The 5709-nt window shown below is 44.5% G+C and overlaps 1 long non-coding RNA gene across 1 annotated transcript; it reads left to right on the top strand.

Moving 5' to 3' along the window:
* The first annotated feature begins 364 nt into the window (after positions 1-364).
* LOC139057296 (uncharacterized) lies at positions 365-5493 on the top strand. The gene is made up of 3 exons (XR_011512677.1): positions 365-449; positions 3606-3672; positions 5397-5493. It is a non-coding gene; the product is annotated as an uncharacterized lncRNA (long non-coding RNA).
* Positions 5494-5709: the final 216 nt, after the last annotated feature.

Raw genomic sequence — 5709 nt, 5'->3', positions numbered from 1 at the left:
GTGTAACAGTCCACTATCTGTTAAACTGTAGCTGGAGCATTACAGACTCCAAAAGGCATAACCTTAAGTTGATAGGGCTTGTCAGATGTAATAAACGCTGTCTTCTTGCGGTCCACGCCGTCAAGATAAATCTGCTTGTACCGAGGGCGTAGATCTATGAATCAGTTGTTTTTGGCTCCGTGAAAGCATTCAAGGGCGTCATCAATGCATGGCAGCAGATATACATCTTTGCTTCTTATCTTGCTCAAGGAATGATAGTCGATGCAAAATCTATTGCTTCTATCCTACTTCTTGACCAGAACACCAGGAGAGGCCCATTGGTTAAAGGATGCCTCGATGACGCTTTTGGCGAGCGTTTTATGCACTTCAGTAAGAATAACTTCACGTTCGGCTTGAAACATGCGAGAGGGACGTCGGCGGATAGGACTAGCAGCACCGGAATGAATACGGTGAGTCACCAGCGACGTTTGTCCTAATGGATGGTCATCAAATATGTTTCTGTAAGTTGCTAGAGGACTGCGGACCTGAATAGCTTGGTAGGGCAGAAGATTTGTAGCAGTTATCGTCGTAAATTCGTTAGGGAGTGAACTTAATGTGCTAGATGCAGCGAAAGTTGCTTGTCTGCATCTGAAACGGATATGTCGGATGCGTCAAGCACGCACTCCTTTTCATCCGAAATACTTTCCAGTAGAACTTGAGTCCAAATGTTGAAGTTGAGTATAGGAAGGCGGTGCCTGATTGTCGGTGACGGTCACTAGAGTGTTCGGAACGGCGACATTTCGTGTGAGTAGAAGCTCAACAAGCGGATACACTATGTAATCACCGTCCGGAACGCCTGGTGATGCTGGTAGGATGGTACACTTGGGGGCTTGTGGTTGCAATCGAACACATTCAACTGAGTACAAGCGAAGTGGCATTATGGCTGGAATACTAGCACGATGAGGAAGCTCAAGTTTAAGCACGCAGATAGCACAGTCGATGAGGACCAAATGCATCGACCAAAATCCAAACCAACAACGACGTCGGTGGGGTATCGCTCGAGGGCGGCAAATAAAACAGTAGTATGGTGACCTGCGATGGTGACACGAGCTGCGCACATCCCCAAGGCTGCAGGACATCTTTCGTCAGCGACTCGAATAAAAGGGAAAGCCGCAGGCGTCAATACCTTTCTGAGGCAGTGGCGAAAGCTAGCAATCATTACGGAAACTTGGGCACTAATGTCGAAGAGTGCAGACACAGTCACACCCTCAACGTCAACGTCAACAAGCTTCGCCTTGTCGACAGTACAAGCAGATAATTTTCGGTAGAAGTCGATGATACAGCGTCACAGCTGTATCATCTAGTTTTCGTTAAGTAGTACCAATATCCTTACCTTCTTCTAAAAAACGGGCAAACCAAGAGAAATATCAAATGTTGGCTTCGTTCTTCACTACGACTAGAAGCTTCAAGTTGTAATTTATGTAATGCAATGTAACTTCGCGCTACCCAAGGCACCCATAAATCATATGTCACAGTTAGCTCACCACCAGTCATGCTTGAAGCAAAACGAAAGTTAACCGACCCTGCTACTGTCGAAATAGTGTGGAAACTACGCAGGCCTTACCCTGACACCGGGTTTAACCCAAACCGAACAGAACTGGTATATTTTTTTCCTTTCGACACCCTGGTCGTGTCACAAACTGTGTCTATAAAAGTAGTTTCTTACGTTTGTTTTATCGTTAGCGAGGATGTGATGTTTCTTGCGTATATTTTACTTCTATATTTAACGTATGTAAGAATCTGCTGACGCCTGTTTTGTGGCGAGGGGATACAAATACCAACGTCTCTTAAATTATTTAAAAATGTCTAATAAATTTCGAAGTTCTCCTTTTTAAAAAAATTCTACCAATCTACGCAGTGCCTGTAACTACGTAGCCAAGAGTTCTTCCAACAACAGCGGCATTCCGTAAAAGTTTAACCATTTGCTTGACAGCTTTTGGAGGTAACCTCAATATGTATCGCAGTGTAGCAGCTGTTTTATATTTTTGGTGGATTATTCAGAGGAATGAATTGAACTTTCAGCCTTCCTATCATGTATAAGAAACACTTTGCGTAGGCAGTACTAATTCACAGTCCATGTATGCCTGTTCCACAGCATGGCTGCGCTTGATCGCTATGCTGTCTGTAATAGTTAATGAAATTTCCCTAAATTTTATTCCCTTGGAAAACAAAGTCCTATTTGCAATTGGGGTGCAGATTTTGCTGAGATCAAAACTCACATTCCTTTTTTACAAGGAATGGAGGGAAGTCTCATCCTTTTATCTTTGTGTGCCACGCTTTCTAAGGCATTCACATCATAACTTGCAGCATATCCAAAATGCCCGTATCACAATGCCACTCTTGTGCTATCTCTTAAACCTTTCGTATCAAGCATGAATCTCAGTGTAAACGCTGATATTTCTGGGGAAAGTAGTGATGCTTGAAAATCCCTTAACGAGAGAAAGAGAGAGGGAAGTTTACTTGATAGAGTGGCTGCGTTTTCAGAAGCCCTTATTCCATAGCATCGCTGGCAAATTTCCCCAAAGCTGGCTCAGTGATGCCCGCCAAGTACCCCTGAATTTCCGGTGTGGTTGCTGGAATCAGCCACCCGGGATTTGCGGGTAGAGTGAGGTGCGAGTTTGAGGGAAGGGGTGCAACAGAGGGGCCGCGTTCCTAGAGTATGTGTGGCGTGTCACGGTATTCACCGCAGTTTTCACCACTGGGGAATCACTGGCAAGGTCAAATATCAGATGGAGTAGAACCGATGTTTGTTAGCTGTTTATCTGCGCTTGTCTAAACAGTGAGCTCTGTCTTCTGTTTAATTTGGTAGTGATCTTGGGAAATATCCTCAAATCTGCTTGGTAAGTGCATAAGAGGAGTGTCATATGTCGTAAGGTTCCCTGGTTTGCACCGTGGATTTCAGGCGCCGGGCGTAGCGTAGCGTGGGCAAGGTCATCAGCTTTTTCGTTTCCTGGCTGTTCCTGATGTCCAGGTATCCAGATACTCTATCTTAGTATCTTCACTTCACTTCACTTTATTACCTTAAATACACCCATTTAGGGGTATTGCGTAAGAGATGGGCTAAGAAATGGACGTTACAAATAACTATTTATGCGGAAGAGTGTGCTGTGCCTTTTTCTGTAAAACTTGATGGGCACGTGATTGCTGCAATGCCCTGGGGAAGGCCATTCCAGTCCACGTCTGCGCGAAGAAAAGATTAGGCAGTGAAGGTGGTAGTGCGAACACGTGTGCGTACAATTTGATACGGATGGCTAGCGCGGTGGAATATGCGCGTCGGTGGGATGAGGTAGGGCGCGCGATTGAGGAAGCTGTCAAAAACTTGTGAAGGAGACAGGCTGGCGATGCGGTGACGCACATATAGATTTGGAAGACCAGTTTCACGTTTGAGGGATGATGTGCTTATGTTATGTGAGTATGAAGAATAAGTTAACCTAGCTGCACGATTTCGCATGGATTTTAGTATTTAGTACACTTGCACATAGTTTCTTGGGAATTTGCTCAGCTTTCAGAATTTTTGGACGTGCTTTTAGAGCTCGTAATTATAACTGCATGAGTTACCTTTCTAGGACTGTGCTCAAGGGCTGTAATAACTGCGGTGAGTTTGGCCCCATGGCTTGGGAAATACATACCGAGGTGAGTGTCTTCTTAACCAATAAACTTCATTGCCTAGATAATCGCGTAATGTTTTGCCTTATTGGTGAGACTGGAATACCTGCTTGATCCAGATGAAGTGGGATCAAGAAAGCTAATCAAGAACTAATATTTGCTATAATATTTGCTATATTGTTAACCGGAACCAGATAGTCTTATTCTATTTGCGCAACAAACTCAGCTCACTTTTCCTGAAAACGTTAATTCTATAGCCTAAAGCATAACTGTAAAAACCGCACCCATGCTGTTTTGCATGAGACATAATGCGCTTAGGTTAGGATGATCCTATGACTCCACCAATGCAGTTCCTTAGATTGCAGCTAACTTCAGCTAAGTACCTGTGTGGTAAGTTGGTGCTTTTCACTTTCTTTCCCATAACACTGTCTCCTGATGCTTACACATGGTTTTGCAGTTATCGTACTTCTCTCCACACGCAAACACAAGATTAGAAAAAAAAAAGACCTAAGGTTTGCGTCTCACAGCCGGAATGAAAGCACCAGCCTCGTGAATTCTGCGTCGACGATTTCACTCGGGGAACAATCGGATAAAGCGGGTTTTTTGTCAGTGTGGATTAAATGTACCAGAAGAAGGCCCCGCTGGCGCGCTAACGACGTGTCAGCATGCCAGTTGCAGCCTGCTTGCCAGCGATCGATCGGCCAGCAGAGTGAGAAGCCCCCACGAAAAAGAGCACTGGTAGCGCAAGAAAATAAACAAAGAATTGCTGCAAAAGCAAAAAGCGAAAACTTGCTCAAAAAACGTGTAAGGGTAGCACCTCCTGGAAAATCCGAGACTGGTTGAAAACAGTGAGGACGACAGAAGGGGGTTTGTTTTGACAGAACTGAACGACGAGGCGACATCGGAACGTCGTCCTTGTTCAGCCATCGCCTTGATTCTGTGCTTCACTATTCGCTTTATATTTCGTATTGTCAATCTCTAGACGAAGTCGCTGTGCTGTTGAACGATGGTGTATATTGTATCTGGAGAGACGCGCTCACTTGTTGATTCAGACGCGCAAGGCGCTCAGGTTTGCAGGACGTGATCGAACTTGTGAGCTTCCGGTTAGGGAAGCAATATCCGGTGTGGGAGAGGGGGGGGGAGGGGCTGAGTAAGGGTTATCGGACAAGAACAAAAACGAAACAAAAACGCATCCCACATTTTATTTGTCACTTCCTCTTGTTTTCCTGCAGATCCCTCTCTGTTTGAACAGCTCGTCATTGTGGCGCTGTTTTGATTGCTTTCAACAATGTAGCCCCTTTTTCTAGAAGACTAACAAAATATCGCTTCACTCAAATCTGAGCAGCTGCTGCTGGAAGGGCAACTGCAAGCTGAAGAATCGCGTTTCATACAGGACGCCATCTAGTCGAGCTCTAAACTCTTATCGGGCTAGCTTTGCAAAGTTGTATGTTGTCTTTTAAAGCATTCAACTCAAGGTGTTTTCTCTCTTGTTGTGCTACACCATTAGGTCCAGCTTTTCATTTTGTTTTACTGTACGACATTTACGCCTGTTGCCTGTGTATACGAAGTAAGACGCTGCAAACACAGCGAGGGCCTCCCTACTTTTTGCGTGCAGACGAGGCCGTGCACCCGTTAAGGTTTTTGTGATATCCGGCGCCCAGTTTAGTTGGTTTGTTTCGCGTTCAATATGGCCACTTCCTATACCGAGCAGCTAATGTTGTCACTCGAAGAAACTTTCTTTGCTTGTTTAGGCACAAAATCTGCCATTCGAACAAGTTTACTGCCTTGTCGGAAGCAGGACGCGTAAACGATAAAGCACACATGGAGGAAGACATCTGGAAGACTGTGAAGACTTACTTAGTTCTTTAAATTAAGAAATAAAGAAAATAAAACATATTAATAAAACAGATGTCTTTTTTTATTCCTGTATATTTTATTATATGTGCTCCCACGTTTCCTTTAACATCGCCCGAGCATGGGCGGATTATGTACCACACATTGCTGCTCAGAGTTAACGCGCAAGTCAGTTATTAAGGGGTGAAAACTGGAACGCTTATTTCAATT

The sequence above is a fragment of the Dermacentor albipictus genome, chromosome 1 (genome assembly GCF_038994185.2).
Source record: "Dermacentor albipictus isolate Rhodes 1998 colony chromosome 1, USDA_Dalb.pri_finalv2, whole genome shotgun sequence".
Taxonomy (NCBI): Eukaryota; Metazoa; Arthropoda; class Arachnida; order Ixodida; family Ixodidae; genus Dermacentor; species Dermacentor albipictus.
This window is presented reverse-complemented; position numbering and strand designations above follow the sequence as displayed.